The following is a 16,990-nucleotide window of genomic DNA, read 5'->3' as shown; positions in this document are numbered from 1 at the left end:
TTTTGTGTGAATAAAATTTTTTCAGAATGATTCCGGACGCTTCCGGACTGCCAATCGAAAACGCCATTAGTATATTTGTTTTTTTTCACATTTCAGATTTACTTTTTTTAATTTGTAACGTTTTTTTTTAACTAACAGTTTTTTTTACCTATTAAATTAAAACGATGCTTTGTTTTAACTATAAATCTGAAATAAATCTGCAAATTAACAAATTTATTCATTCAAATAAAATTCCACACAACCCGCTTAACAGGTACCAATAAAACTTCTGGTGTCACTGAATTCATCAAATTTTAATGAATTTTTCTTACAAAAAAAAATTTTTTTTACAAAAGTCAAAAGTTTTATGTTATTAACATTTAATGACAAATAGTTCCAAGCACAACAAAAATACAAAATACATTGGGCACGTTCAGGAAATATTAGGGACTAAAAATTTAGGCAACGTCATTTTTTGAACTGAAATTTGTGTAAATTGGGCAGGTTCAGAAACGTTAGGCACTAAATATTTAGGTAATTTCTCGGTCTCTGATTGGTCAGCTGTCAAAAAAAATCTTTCCAATTTAGGTAATTTTATTGGAAAGCTGACTGGAAATTTAGGCAAGAAAATTTTCCCTAAAAATTTAGGAAAGTTTTTTTTGTCAACATGACAGATGATTGTTTTTAATAACAACAGAATTAAATCTATTTGTGTGAAAAACGAGAAAAAAGTGCATTATCGGTTATAATTAATAATATTTGTTTATTAAAGTAAAGTGAAATTTGGTTTCTGCTCCACGGGATATATAAAATTCTCAAGTAAATTTCGAAATTTGACAATAATAGCGTATCCAAACTAATTTAGTCAATGGGCACGTTCAGAAAATATTAGGGACTTAGATATATTGTCATTTTCTGAACGGAAATTTGAGTAAATTGACTAAATTAGTTTGGGTATGATGCTATCGTCAAATTTCGAAATTTAGTTAAGATTTTACCGATCGCATGGAGAAGACACCAAATTTCACTTAACTTTAATGAATAAATAAAATTTATTCAAACCGATAATGCACTTTTTACTCGTTTTTCATACAAATAAATTTAATTTTTCTGATTTAATTTTTTAATTAAAAACAATCTGCTGTCATGTTGACAAAAAAAACTTTCCTAAATTTTTAGGGAAAATTTTCTTGCCTAACTTTCCAGTCAGCTTTCCAATAAAATTACCTAAATTGGAAGGATTTTTTTTTGACAGTTGACCAATCAGAGGCCGAGAAATTACCTAAATATTTAGTCCCTAACGTTTCTGAACCTGCCCAATATTAGCTATTGGACTTACTTCAAATTTAATATAATTACTTATTTTGATAAATCAATGTATCGTAGACTGAAAGTTAGGAGCAAACTCAGATATGTTCGTAAGGCCAGGATGCATCGGTGCCATTATCAAGAAAAAAAAAATATATGTATGTTAACACTAGTTTTCAAAAAATTAAACAAATTCTTCGACTCCGTGTTTTTATACATATTTCATATAGATTTTACCCATTAGTTTTGAAAATCATCGAAAAAAAAACAAAACAAAAATTTTGTGTGTGTTTTTTTTATTAACGTTTAAGGTATTCAATAATTAATTTCTACAAAATGGCATACCATCTTTATTATTATTATTTTTTTATTGCAAAATCTTAATTGTGAAAAAAATATCCACTTCTAAAGAGATTTATTTCAAGAAGTTTTGGACCAAAAGTTAATTCTTTAAAGATTAAATTTTGGTAATTTTTTAACAAAAACAAATAATTTAAAATAATATCAAGAGATTAGCTTCTAATTTATTTTATTCGTACGAAGCTTGATGATGCCTGGTTCAAAAAAAAAAAATGAGCAAGTGTTTTAGTTAAAAAAAAAAATCCTTATTTGTTCACTTTTTTTAACTTTTTTGATTTTAGGTTATTTTTTTTTTTGTCAAAGTTAATTTGAAAATTTTGTTCTTAATTTTTTTGATAGTAAACAAAATTATTTATTAAAAGTTTCCTTAAACCATTTGAAAGTTAGGCTTGTTTTTTTCGTTAAATAAAAAAAAACTAAAAACCGATCAGTGTTGCCTTTTTTTTTCAAAAACGTGGCAATAAATTTAGTAGAATTTTTGGCTGAAATATTCTTTCATAGCAAGGAGAAATATTTCACAGTTAAAACTCTTAAAGAATTTGTTCTATTTTTGCCAGGTCTATTAAACAGAATTGTTATTTAAATAATTATTTAAATAAAATTCAATAACGTTTAAAAAACTGTTGAAGTGCATGACTCTCTTTAAAAATCTACAAATCAATTCAATTAATTAATCTCTTTATATTGCATTGTTCCTATTAAGGTCTATTTTCCATTTATATATTATACACCACCCCTTTTATATTCAAAAGCTACAAAGAAAAAAAAAATCATAATCCAAAACCTACGATTACATTTCGTTTGAAAAAAAAGAAGAAAATTATTCTTCTAAGAAAATTGAAAAGAATAACTTCTTTTTGTTAAGAAAATTCTCATTATACTTATTTCTAACGTATGTGTGCGGCGGCGTTTCTTTGCTGCTTGGTTTCATGTCAATTCCAATCTCTCTCTTTTATTGAATTGAAAATGAAGAAGAAGAAGGACAAGTTTCATTTTATAAATACAAAAGGCAAAAAGGAGGATACATCGTAATCTGTCTGTGTGGAATGAAATGAATTCGAGTTGCGGAGATGATGTGTGCGTGCACACATTCTTCTTTATTTTTGATCTTTTATATTTCATTTTTCTGTCAGTTCTACGATAATACTTAAACTCGCATATGAATAAAGGTATAGGTACCTATATTCTGACAGTCAAAACAGGGTGTTACAAAAAATAACACCGACACACAAAAAAAAAAGTGTCATGTACCAGAAACCAGACCTATCTTTCTATATGTTTTTGGATACTCTGAATCCGAATTTCAAGTCCGTTTGGCCCGGTCACCCTCTAGTTTTGAGCTGTGACTGCATTTTGAAATTTTATGATTTTTTTTAGTTTTTTGCATTTTTCTCTGGTTCCTGGTACATGACACTTTTTTTTTGTGTGCCGATGAATCAGTGAAAAAGATTCAATATCTTTGATATTCAATAAGTACCAAATTTTTGTTTTGTTAAAATTTCAGGGTTCAGGAGAGTTCAAACCCAAATAGGTGAGCTCAATTCAGTTTTGAGTGTAATTTTTGTTCTCGAAATAATTTATTTGATTCTAAGTCTTAAAGAAACCATGTAGAAACTTGTTAAAATTGTATTTAAAAAAAAATGTGTATGGCGTATACGTAATCTTTTTTTTCCAAAAAATAATAATGTATTAATTTGTGCTTGCTATTTTTTTATGCGTAAAATACTCACCCTAATGATTGCCACATTTTGGGGTGAAAGTTTTAAAATTGTCCTTTTAACTTGGTCAAAATATCTGAATTAAATATTTTTGTGCTTAAGAGACACCTTATGTTATTACTTTTAGATGAATGATATAAGTTGACTGGGTATATCTGTCATTCTATCATTCTATTAATACATTGAACAAGAATTGGTTGAATGCGATACGGTTCATTCAAAATGAATGAGTGCGAAAAAATGACAAAAATTCTAATCCTGGAGTAAGAAAACATTAATAATAGAAGAAGAAAAAGACATTCTCATTCAATTACAGATTATTAAAGCAAAAAATAAGTAATATTTTGCTAATGCAGTGTTCTATTTGATAGAAATTTCAAAAACTGATTGGGGTCAAAATCCCGAAAACCGAAATCCCGAAAACCCAAAATCTCGAAAATCCGAAATCCTAGAATCTTGAAAATCCAGAATCCCGAAAACCCAAAATCCCGAGAACCCAAAATCCCGAAAATCCGAGATCCCGAAAACTCATTTTCGAGATTCTGGATTTTCTGGATTCAAAATTTCGAGATTCTGTCCGTCTCCTTCGAAAACTTAATTTCAGTGTAAAATCAAGTACTCAAACGAATAAGCTTGAAATGTATGTAAGAGAAGACAGACAACTTTTAGAAAACTCGTTTATCCCACCAGGCTTATTTGAATTTCAATTTTTCACTTTAAATTCTTCAATTTTCCATCATAATGACTAAAAAATTCCATTCACATTTGCTCTTAATTGCTAGCACATAAAATTTTAAATTCCAACACATTTATTATTCTAACCTCGGATAAAGGACAATGTTAGTTTATAATGTCCCTGGTAATAAAAAAAAAAAAACAATATTTATAAAAGTAAATTTAATGAAAGTTCACCTGTGTGACAAACATGCAACATTAACCCTGACCGAAAGCCATATAAGTAAATCAAATGCGCCACATAAAAAAAAAAACAAAAGAATCTATTTTGACACACTACCGCAAGATAATGGCTAATGGGTGTACACTCGAGACTCGACTCGACCATCAACAAAGTGACTATAGAGGTAACCACCACCTATCAGTCAGTTTGTTGGTTGGTTTTAGAAGTGAAGTGTGTTGGTGACATTAATATGCAAGGAGTTTCAAGTTCGGTTAGGTTGGGTTGAGACTTGAGAGTGAGACTGAGGTTGACAAGGTTGAGAGAGGTGTGGTTATTTTATATTATAAAATAAAACTCTTCATTTGCTTTCAGTTTATGAGAGTCAGTTTGAAAATTATTGTATTTAGTTTGTAGAGTTTTGAATTTTTTTAAATTACAGTGAAATATTTGAAATACTTATTTTAAATTTATTTGCTGCATTTTTTTGACATATAAAAACTGCTTTTTGCTTTGTCACTGTGTGTAGCATAATATAAAAAAAAGGAAAAAAGAGTCAAGTACAAATATGTATTTGAAATGAGTATAATTTAGTTTCATTTGTGTTGATATGGAATTAATTTAATCAATTTAAAGGAAGATGTGAAGGATGTAGTTTAATTAGGTTATACTGTAGTGAAAAGGGTAAAGAAAGAGTATTTTTTTGATCATATTTTCCTAGAAGTCTAAGAGATAATTTCACTGGAGCTTAAATAACTCGTATCGAAAGGGTGAATATGAAGAAGGAAGAAATTATGGGATCAAAATATTTTCCCAAAACAGACCTCAAAATTAAATTTGAAGAAGTCTTTTGAATGCTTTTGATTTTAAAATTTATACAAGGACTACAAAATGATGGGTATATACTTCAGGTTCTAGAGAATTTATTGGAATTGATGAATATAAATAAAAAAAATTGAATAGGAACTTTTTTTCAAAACTTTAAAATCGATATGTTTGAAGGTAAAACATTGTTATCTCAATATTTAAATACCTATTAAGTCAAACATACTAACTTTGACTTCAGATATCTCATTCAGTTAAATAGATACCAGAAAGATATAAACAGATTTTGAAACAAAAAATAAAAAAGTTTTTACAAAACGGTTATAAATTACGTTGAATCAATCTTATTAACAAAAAACGTTTAAATTATGTCGATTGTCTAAACGTCAAAAATTATTCTTAAAAATTATCCCAAAACCGTGTTTTTGACATGCTTATAGTAAAGAAAACCTGACGTTCTTACTATAGCAATTTTAACTCGGTACATGAAAAACAATTGAAAACGAAAAAGTACTGCTTTTCTGTGGGTTTGTCTTTGTAAAAGATGTGTCAGAGAAAAACTGTTAAAAATGAGAAAAAAAACAGTACCTATATTTTGAACTTATAACTTCTGGTCCATCATTTAAAAAAATAAATCATCTCTTTTTCTCAGTATCTATAAATGATCTAAACATAAAAATAGGCATGTTAGCGAAAACATCATAAATATTCTATTTTTCTTGAGAACAAATTTTAAACTTCGAAAGTTTAAAAGATTTAAAGTTTCATCACAATTGTTTTGATTTATTGGACTTAAATTTCAGAAATGACCCAGAAAATTTATTCTAGTATTTTTTGCTTACCTATTTTTACTTGCGATATAGGAATTATATATCAAGTACAAAAAAAAAGGTGAGATAACATTTTTCCATGACATTACGATGGTAGAGAATGCCAAAAAAGTGGGTCCCGGAAGTCCGTCTGTCTGTCTGTCTGTAAACGAAGCTACAGCCTAAACGGATAGACTGATTGATGTCAAACTTGGTATGTAGCGTTATTTGGCGACTCTCCAGAGGGTTTCTGGAATTAATTTTTTGGACCAAAAATAACAAAAAAAAATTTTTATAAAAAATTATTTTTTTAAAAAACGGCTCTAACGATTTTTTTTTCTAAAAATGCATTTTAATATAGCAATTTGATTTCAGATTTTATTTAATTTTTTTTTTTTAAAACGATTTTTATTTTTTTTTTCCAAATTTCTATATAAAAAGTCTTAAAAATTTAACAACTAAGAGCAAGTTCGTGCGACCCAGTTGTGCATTTTATTTTATATTTCAATTATCGTAGGTATGTTAAGTTTTCGACCAACTCTCGGGGGTAGTACAAACTGCAGAGTCAGATTATAAATGCACTGAATTATAAATGGTACCTGTAAAAATTGGTCAGTATCAGTACAATTATTGTGCACCACTTGTTTGAAGCAGCGAGTAAAAAAATACTCTTTCACCTCTGATCATAAGTTCTTTTGATCTTAAAATCGATATAGTTTAAGGGGGGAAATCCCTCTGGAAATTTTTATTTTTGCATTAATTTTTTGTTTGCCTTATAAATTCATTTATCAACCGAAGAAACTATTTTCAGTGGTCTAAGCCTTAAATGAAGCCTCAAATGCCCCAAGATAGTCCCGAAACCCATGCCCATTGAACCTACCTCAGTACGAAAACGAAAACTTTAAACGCTTTTTCCTCAAAACGCGCTTATTTCCGCGCCGTGCAACGTAACTCAAAAACTAATGAAGCTATCGACTTGAAATAAATTGCAAATTACTCTTTAATTTATTGGCCCTTGCATGAACCTAAAAGTTCAACAAAATTTTTACAATAAATATTTTTTTTAACAATTTGTTTATAAAAAAACATTGTGTTTTTTCGTTTTTTTGGTCTCTAATTTTTATTTTACACTTTTTTTTTTACTAAATTTAGGTTCATGCAAAGCGTATAAATATATTTTATTGGAAAAAAATTTCTTTTTTGATTATAAATAATTTTCTGGACCTGGACATTGCACGGCGCAAACTCGAGGCGTCAACTTTAAAGAGCTGTAGAGCCGCCATTTTGTTTTTTTTTTTTGTACTTCAAAAAAATTGTATCAATACTTTATAATGTCAATAATATCACATACTTTCCCAAATTTCAATAAATGCTTTCAGTTTTCCAAAAAAAAATATTGAAAAAGCTGTCGTCCAGAGGGATTTTCCCCCTTAGAAGTTTTTAACTATACAAATTGGGAGAAGTTTAAATTTCTCTTTAGATATTCGTATCTTTTCAAAGCTCAAAAGTACTTCTTCGTATATATGTCTTCAAATGTGAGTATTTAAGGATATTGTAATATACCGCCGAAGAAGCCACTATATGAAAATAAAAATCTACAAAATTAGCTGATTAAAAAGTATTCCTAAGGATCTTTAACCCCTTGTAACCCAACATCGTAAATTTTAAAATTAATAATGTAAATCGAAAGGGCTTTAGCTATAATAAAACACGTATTTTTTAAAAATTCAATAAATTCATTATTTGCTTTGTTATTTCGAAATTTACGCAGTAAAAAAAAAAGTTTAAATAATTTATTTTTGTATATAAATGCAAAAATTCAAACAAAAAGCTATCTAATATTTATTTTTAGGCGTATTCCTAAAATCCAAAAATAAAACCACGTTAGTTTATGCACGAAAAATATTTTTTCTGAATTTCGTAGTTTTTACATAAATTTGCTTGTTTTCCAAAAAAGCCGAACTTTCAACATTGAAATTAAAAACTATTGGTGCTATTTATTAGAAATATGGCGCATTATTTCGATAAAGCAATTCTTAAAGATTATGTAAGAAGCTTTAAAAGAATAAAAATATGTTTTTTACAGCTTTTGGGCGATCTTTTTCGGTTTGTTACAGAAATGTCACATGGGGCTACAAGGGGTTAAGTTGGTGGTGCCCTTAAATGAGACATATTCTGTGTTAGAGGAATTTTCGAATTTTTTGGGGTGTGGAGGTTAGAGGAAAGACATTTTATTTTCCTATTTCGAAATAACGACTTCCTCAATCTGTCACTTATTTTCAAACAAACAGTAGGTAAAATGTATTCATTTACCCAAATCAAGTCTTTTAAAAGATCGACATTTTTTTGCGTAAATTCTATCGATACTTGGCCAAAAATTTTGGCACCATGATCCTGGACATAAAATTGAATGAAAGTCACCATGAAATAGTTTTCAAAATATCAAGTTCATTTAAAAAAAAAAATAACAATTCTTCATCTCTTTTATACCAACCACAAATCAAACTATCTCCATAGAAATGTCATCTCCAATAAAGTTATTACTTTCTAAACAAATGTATCCTTTTGTTCTCTCTCATAGATCGTGGCAATTCCAATTCCAATTCATCATCATACTGGAATATACTCTGGTAATTGTATTTATCATGATTTTCTGCTCGTTTAAGTTTTGCTTTCCTTAAAAAGTTCCATTTTCTATTTCTAGGTTATGCAAAGACCATAACCTTTGAATGTAGAGAGAGAGAGAGGGTAAAGTTTCATTAATTAGTATGATGACATTTGAAAACGACCAACTCCTAGATACTCTCTCACCTTGTTCTATTAGTCGGCGGCGGTAGAATTCTCCTACACAAAAAACTTTAAACCGTGTTACAATTTATCAGCGTCATCATCATTCTCATCGCCAAGCCAAGGTAAAGTTCTGATGCAGTCACTTGCAATAATTGCTTATAGAGGGCGCGCAGGTTGGTGGGTGTGCGTGCGAGCGAACCGAACGTTTGTTCGCTTTCACAGAAAATTATTATCCTTTCGTGTGTACTGATTTTCATTTCGATTGTATGTTTCCTACGTTACGTTACGTCATTCGTATTCAAGTTCATGTTGTTTCTATTTTTTTGTGTATCCTTTTTGTAGAGCCTGTTGCCTGCTCTGTGGAATTGTCTGGTGCGGTATAGAAAGGTATTCCTTTTATTTCAGCTTAATGAATGTTTTATTTTTTTTTTAGAATTGTTGGGGGGTTTTTTAAAAGAGGGCAAAGTAGGATTGGTAACCTTCCCTCGTTAAGCTGTTCATGCATGCTTCGTTAAGAGCGCCAGAGTGAGTGCTTTGATGTGGAAATTTTATTTTTATGTTTTGCATGTGAGGAATCGAATCGAATATGCACTGTTTTTGTGTGTGGATTTGGGGATGGTTGGGGAGTTACTTTACTCGAACATGGGTTAAGGGTTAAAAGAGTATTAAAGCATTGTAGCAATATAACATTAAATGTCTCATCATGATTGCAGGTTTTAACTGTGTTTGTTTTGACTAAAGACACGCGTATTTGTTTTGTCGAAAAATAAACTTTTTTGAGGAACTTTGATTTGCTTTTCGAGGATAAGGAAATGGAATGGTTTTTGAGAGGTTGTTGACAAAGTTTGGGAAATCAATTAAAAAATGGATACACTTCAAAAAATTTAGGTCAGAGGTTTTTTTTTACCTACCTAAATCAATTTCTTTTTTTGTATTGTTTTTGAAAAATTCAGAATAAATTTTGAAAGACAAAAATTCGCTGGGAAATTTTTTTTAGATACAAAAAAATGAGTATTATTTTAATTAAAACGTAGTTTTTCAATTTGTAAAATACTTTCAAATAAATCAACTTAATTTAAATACACAAAATTCAATCTAAAACAAAAAACCCACTCGGGAGTCCTAATTCAATTCTCATCAATTGAATTTTATTGATGTGTTTCCGTGTTTATTTTTTTTTTTCATTTTTGTTTTTTTTTTTTCTAATAAATAAATGTAATGGAAACACTTCAATTCTCATTGAAATTGAAAAAGTCTCTTGATAGCTTTACTATGATTTCAATTTCAATAGAAATAACAAACAAAATAACACAATTTTTTTTTTTGTGTGGTCTTAAATGAATTTTTATTATCCGCAACATAAAAATTAGAAGCAAAAAAAAAATCACAAAACAGAACTTTATTTATGCAACAAACTGTTCTTGACAATTTTGATTGATGAAATATTCCTTTTTTTTTATTTTGGGAGATTTATTTTTATGTTAAAAAGATTGTAAACAATCAATTTTGGAAACTTTTTACAAGATGTTTTTTTTTTATTAAAAAAAATTGCATGAAAATAATATGAAAGTATGTATAGATAATAATAGGGGAATATTTAAGTTATGGAGTTTACTGGGATTTCATGTCCTGTAACTTTTTGAATTTAAAATTTATTATAGAAGAACTTAGTCCTAATTTAAACATGGAATAATTCAAATGTAAGGTTGTCGTGTTGCTCGAAGAATGTCACAAGGGTATTTAAATGAAAAAATAAAATTCTTTATTTTCGTTTAAAATTAAAAACACACAATTTACAACCCCTCTAATTAAATAAAGGTGGCAGGAAGGCTATTCTTGTCAGTTCAATATGAAATATGTTAAAATAAATAAGTTAAAGCTATGAATTATAATAACCTAATGTTTTTGGTTTTTTTCATTTTAACAATTTATATTGGCTGTGATTTGTCTTTACGTCTATATTTGAATCGTTTAATTCAGAAACAGCATAAGTCCACTTTTTCCAAAATTTTTTTTTTTTCGAAATTTCTCATTTATGTATAGTTATTCATCTTCTGAAAAAAAATTAAGTATGTCAGACCCCCCAAAATACGAAAACTGAAAGAAAAGGGTTCAAAATATATGGAAAATTTTCACCCGGTGACAACATTTTTGACTGTTAAATACATGACTTTTTACCACTTTTAAATTATTTTGGCAGCAATCTTGACACGCACCCCCTTTTGTTATATATCTATAAAAAGGTTAAGAATTACTCTATCTATATCTATTAAATTCATTAAAATTGTACTCAGGATTCAAAAGTTATAGCCAGATTTCTGGTGGTGGCAGCATTTTTACCAGTTTTAAATTTTTTTGGCAAACATCATGACACGCAAGCCTTTAAGTTATACATCTATAAAAAGGTAAAGATTTACTCTATCTACTGCTATTTAATTTATTAAAATCGAAAGTAGGGTTCAAAAACTATAGCTAAATAAAAACAAAAGTTTTACCACAAAAATTTCGTTTATTTCAGAAACGACATAAGTCCACCGACTTTAAAGGCTTAAAAACCCGCAAAGACCTAAAAAAAAGTTTATATTTTAAAGGTTTTTAAATGTATCTTAGGCTAGATTATAACTCGGCATACTCTAAATTTGAAGTGTTGTGGAATTTTAAGTAAAAAACAGTTTTTTCTGAAATTTTCGATCGTTTCTGAAATAAACGATTCATTTGGGAATAACTGTGTAACATTTATAAGAGGATACAATGTGAGAAACATTTTCCTTGCAATAATTGGGCAACAAAAATTATAAGTCAGCTATAGAAAGTGTTTTGGTAATTCTGTAAGGTTTTAACCTCAACGGTCACTGTGGTGTATGTGTAACATTTTTTTGCATAGACATTTTTTTTTATTAAATTGCTTTTATTTTATAGATTCCCCAAAAATGAAATCAGTTTATCTTAAAAAGCCAATAATTGTCAAAGGGGGAAATCCCTCTGGATGACAGATTTTTTAATAATGCAATGGCCAATGAGTTAACAAATGATTTTTCGAGAGGAAGTTTTCGTTTTTATACAAGTTATGTATTTTTTTTACAAAAATGATCAGTTTTCAATAAAAAAAAACACAATTTTTCGGATTTTTTTGTTAATTTCTTATGATTGCTAGTACAAAACTTGGTTTTTTACATAATCCTTATCTAACATTTGAATTTCGGAGTAAAACTGCAAGAAATCATTGTTCCTTTGCAGGCGGATGATATTCTGTTGCAACTTAAAGAAAGGAACTTCACTTAGTAGAAACTATTTGAATTTGCCGCTTAAAAATGGAAATTATACACCTACATTTTTACTAACGATTTCCAAGGCCAACTGCTGGTGGATGATTACAAAATTTTTCACTGATGAAATTCGGGATGAATTTTTTAGATAAAGCAGGGACAAAGAATCTATGAAGTTCTTAAAAATATTTTTGGCAAAACGTTGTTTTTTTTTTAGGTATTGAGTTATGGGTGAGAAAGGTGTTATGATATACACCTGACATAATTTTTGTTAATTATTTATACTTGGTGAAAAAGTTTTGTTTCTTTAAGAACTATAAGAATCAACAGAGTCTGAAAAATTATCATGAGTGAAAGGGTGTTTTTTATTTTAAGAAATGATGAAATTCGAAGTTAGTAGGTACCACAAAAAATGGGACAAAAATGTTGCCCCAATGAAAATTGGTATAAATGTTTCAAAATATTTTCAGTGAAAGGGTGTTTTTTTGAGAAGTAAGAAAAATCCTCGATAAGAAAGATAAAATCAATCAATTACGAAATTTACTAAAAATGTTGTATTTCCCATAAAAATTAAGAATAAAATAAGCCTACACATTTTTTTTCATGTGTGTTTTTTTAAGGTATAGAGAAAGTGAAGGTACCTATGTAATATATTAGAAAAAGTAAGTAATAATAGTGGTACCCTATTGAAGTTCAGCAATTATGTTACTTTTGCGATTGAAACAAGAATGCAAAGTGTCTATAAAAATATCATGTTTACTTTGCTTGAAAACAAAATTTATAGATCACGCAAATGTATAGAAAAACTTGTATTTTGGTACAAAAATTTAGGTTCGTTGTGAAAAGGCTATAAAATTCTCCCAGATCCTTCTATGATTAACTTATTTCCGTTGCGGTTTAGAGGAGTTATAATCATAGCTGTATAGACTAAAGTCTTAGAGCTTTGACAATATATCTTGGGTAAGATAATTTCTGTGGCTTTTTTTTTTGTTTGTAAAATCAAAAAAAGCCTGGCAAAAATCCTCGATCGAACCCTCCAAGTGGGTGCCGGGCGGACAATGACCACCACAGTTTATGCTTTGTACGATGTCAAAGCGGTGGCAGCTAAGGTTAGGTTGGATCGCTGAGTGGTTCTTACTTCTTAATAGTACAATCCTCAGAAATTCAACTTCACCATAGATTCGGGGTCCCTAATTTCAGTGGTGGTGTGAGCTTTTTGAAACCGTGCCGAAGAATGCAAGACTGGGGGGTAAACCAGTCACTTACGAGCTCTTTCGGATGCCTGGCAAGGTCCGAAATAGACTAGCCTTACCCCGGTATACGGCTCTGCCGGGGCTGACCTTTTCTTTCCGTTTCTACTCGTGGGACCTTCTATGAATTCTTTAAACAAAAAAACAAAACAAACAAACAAACGAAACCAAAAAAACATGGCGGGAAGCAGGACTTGCCGGCCACTTGCTCTAAAAAAGCGAGTGATGCGGCAGTCATGCCAACGTCTACTTCTTGCAGGACGGAGTCAAATCCTAATGCTAGTAGTACGAACAATCTTCCGGGAACGGCGCCTCTGCTGCCACCGGTTCGCGATGAGGAAGTGAAAAACAACCAAACCGTAAACCTAGGTGGCGGAATGTCTCTCCTGGAAAGAAACAAACTTCCGGAGTTGCCAACTCTGCTGCCACCGGCTAGCGGCGAGGTAGTTAAGAACGACCAAACCGCCAACCAAGGTGACGGAACGTCTCTCCCTTAAGGAAGTATGAAAATGTGTGGAAATGGGACGGTGTCACTGCTGCCACCGGTCTGTATCACAGACCAAGGTGACGGGGCACCCAAACCAGGAAACAACAATGTCCAAGGGGGGGGAGGCAGGGATGCTATTAGCAACTCTGTCTCTACCTCCAATGCCCGTAATACCAGTGAGACGGGGAAGAATATCGTGGCGGGAGGGGTTAGTGATACTAAAACCGCTGGCCACGATAAGTCATCCTCGAATCCAGCTGCTCCTTCCCTTGGTGGAGCTGCAGTTCTGAACAAGAACTCCAGCTCGGCCAAGGAAGGGGGCAAAATGAGATCCAGACCCGCTAATGAGCGTCGCCGAGCGATGAAGATCATCGAACTCGATGCTGAAAAAGCCCCGGGGGAGAGAAGTCGTTCTGAACTCGGCAAGCTCAAGTGGGCGAGGAAAGTGATGGAGAGGATCAGCAAAGACACTACGTCTAAGCGAGAAAGGTCCTTTGAGGAAGAAAATCCTCAACCCAAAAAAGCAAGGGTGTTGGATGGCGTACCACCGACACTTCGAATTGGGAATACCTTTAGTGACGTGGTCAAAGAAAAGGTTACTGTTGCGGTCATCGACAGAGGCAATTAAGATGGAAACATCTCGCCTGATCATTGGGCGGACGTCAGGGCTCACCTCGGGTTCAGGTTCATCCCTGTTCTCGAGGCGAACCCAGGCCCCCTTCCAAAGGTAAGCGACGGAGGATGGCACCAAAATAGGATCAAACTCATCGTTTGCGATGATCAGAGATCGTTACATCTCTATAAGCTTGCTGTAGGTGATTTGGGTGAGATCTGGCCAGGTGCTAAGCTGGAGGTTGTTCCAAGGGAGGAAATCCCTTGCAGGCCAAGAGCTCGTACTCTGGTCCCGGCCTTACACACGTCACCAGAGATGGTTCTCCGACTGATTCAATTCAGTAACCCTTCGATGCCCACTCACGACTGGAAAGTCCCAATCATCGAAAAAGAGCCGGTGGGGCGCTATCGTTCGGCTCTTGTTATCATTAACAAAGAATCACTGGATCCTCTGGCTGCAACCGGGGGAGTTATCCAGTATGGATTTGATAGCCTTGTGCTAAAAAACTATAAAAAAGATGAGGAGATGGCAAGGCTTGCAGGCCATACGGCGCAGTCTGAAATGGAGGAATTGGGCATATGTAAAGCACTTTCAGCAATGGAAGTGGATGCATCATGCAGCTCTTCCATTCCAGATCAGCGGTCATCTTCGAAAGTTCCCGAAGAGGGAACAAAACAAACCCCAGTGTCAGTAAATGACACGAACCAAAACCCAGCGTCCGAAAAGGACGCGAAAACAATATCATCCGTATTGGAAGATGATGAGATGGCTGGAAGTTTGTCCGACATGGACACTGTCAGCGTTGCGCAGGAGGATCTTCTTTCTGAGGATGAGCTATTAAACTCTACCTCAGAAACGGAAGACCTAAATGCCACAGTGGTGGAGGTTGATCGTACTGGTTGTAGCCATGCTGCAGGTGGTACAGATTAATCTCCAACACTCCATAAAGGCTTCGGCCGCCCTTCTTCTCCGACTAAGCAAGTCCGGAGAGGATATAGTCCTGATCCAGGAACCTTGGATTGTAAAATCCTTGGTGAGAGGCCTCGGGACGAAAGATTATTCTCTGCTGTATGTGACGGATAAAGGTGAGCCTAGATCCTGCATACTAGCAAAGAAAACACTAACAGTATTTTTACTCCCTAATTACAGCGATCGTGATATCACAACCGCTACACTGAAGACCTCCAAAGGAACATATTGGATTACGTCTGCTTACCTAGGCCATGATTGTGGGCCGCCTCCGGGGGAGACACTTGGGCGAATGATCGCAGCAGCAGCGAGCCAAAAAGTAGATCTCCTCATTGGCAGTGATGCTAATGCTCATCACACAGTGTGGGGGAGTACTGACGTAAATGAAAGAGGTGAGTCACTTTTTGATTTTATTCTAAGTACTAGTCTCCTTATTTGTAATATTGGTAATGAACCTACCTTTGTTACAAAGAACCGACAAGAGGTATTGGACATTACCCTTGTATCTCAAACAATTCACCACAAGATAAGGAATTGGGCTGTATCTAATGATCACTCATTCTCAGATCATAGGTATATCCAATTTAGTCTCGAAGATGGATGCACAAAACCCACCGGTTTTCGTAATTATAGGAAAACGGATTGGGTGAAATATAGGGAAACTTTTACTACCTGCTACGATAATCAGGACAATATTTTCCCTTCTAATACAGATGATCTTGACTTAAAAGTCAACGATCTCACCAAAGCTCTAAGCAATTCCATGGCTAACTCTTGTCCCCTTACCATAATAAGAGGAAAGAAAAAACCGCACTGGTGGAACAAAGAGCTAGAACCGCTCAGGAAAGACTGTGGAAAGGCTTTCAATAGGGCTAAACAAACAAGGAACCCATTAGACTGGGACCTGTATAGTAAAATTGAAGATTCTTCTGAGGCATCTAGACTCAGAAAAATCCTTTCAACCAATCCAACCATGCCGAGCTCCCTAAAAGACTCTAATGGCGATTGGACTAGCTCCTATGAGGAATCGCTAAACTTGCTACTAGACACTCATTTCCCTGGTAGCTCGAACTCAATAAGTGACATTGGTCACCGACCCAACCAATTTTATCAAATTAGCAAAGATCTTATTTCCAAGGATAGACTAATATGGGCAATAAATAGCTTCCATCCATACAAATCACCTGGGCCAGATGGTATCATACCCGCTGAATTACAACACGTCTCAGATATCATACTACGAAAGTTGGAAATTATAATGATAAGCTGCATAAGCTTCTCGTATATTCCAAAGGCCTGGAGAGAAGCAAAGGTGGTTTTTATACCAAAGGCGGGAAAATGCTCTCATGTCACTCCAAAAGATTTAAGACCTATTAGTCTATCATCCTTTTTGCTTAAAACTCTAGAAAGAATGATAGATATCCATCTAAGACAGGAAATTGAACCATGTCTGATCTCTAAGGCACAACATGCCTACACTAAAGGGAAATCGGTGGAAACTGCTCTCCATTCTCTGGTTAGCACCATTGAATACTCTCTACACTACAAAGAGTACACTCTTGTCGCCTTTTTAGACATAGAGTGTGCTTTCAATAATGTCAGGAACTCAGCAATCATGAATGCTCTTGACAATCTCAAAATAGAAGACCCGCTTAAGAACATGATAGAAATCATGCTTAGTAGCAGGATTATCAGTTCAGAGTTGGGAAACTTCAAAACCC

General features: G+C 32.8%; 1 protein-coding gene across 6 annotated transcripts in view; it reads right to left on the bottom strand.

The window, feature by feature from the left end:
* The window catches only part of LOC129907327 (transient receptor potential cation channel trpm), a 282,057-nt gene that overhangs the window by 136,358 nt on the left and 128,709 nt on the right, over window positions 1–16,990 (bottom strand). The window lies entirely within an intron of this gene.

The sequence above is a fragment of the Episyrphus balteatus genome, chromosome 1 (assembly GCF_945859705.1).
Source record: "Episyrphus balteatus chromosome 1, idEpiBalt1.1, whole genome shotgun sequence".
NCBI lineage: Eukaryota > Metazoa > Arthropoda > Insecta > Diptera > Syrphidae > Episyrphus > Episyrphus balteatus.
The sequence above is the reverse complement of the archived record's forward strand: the minus strand, read 5'-3'. Positions and strand labels throughout refer to the sequence as shown.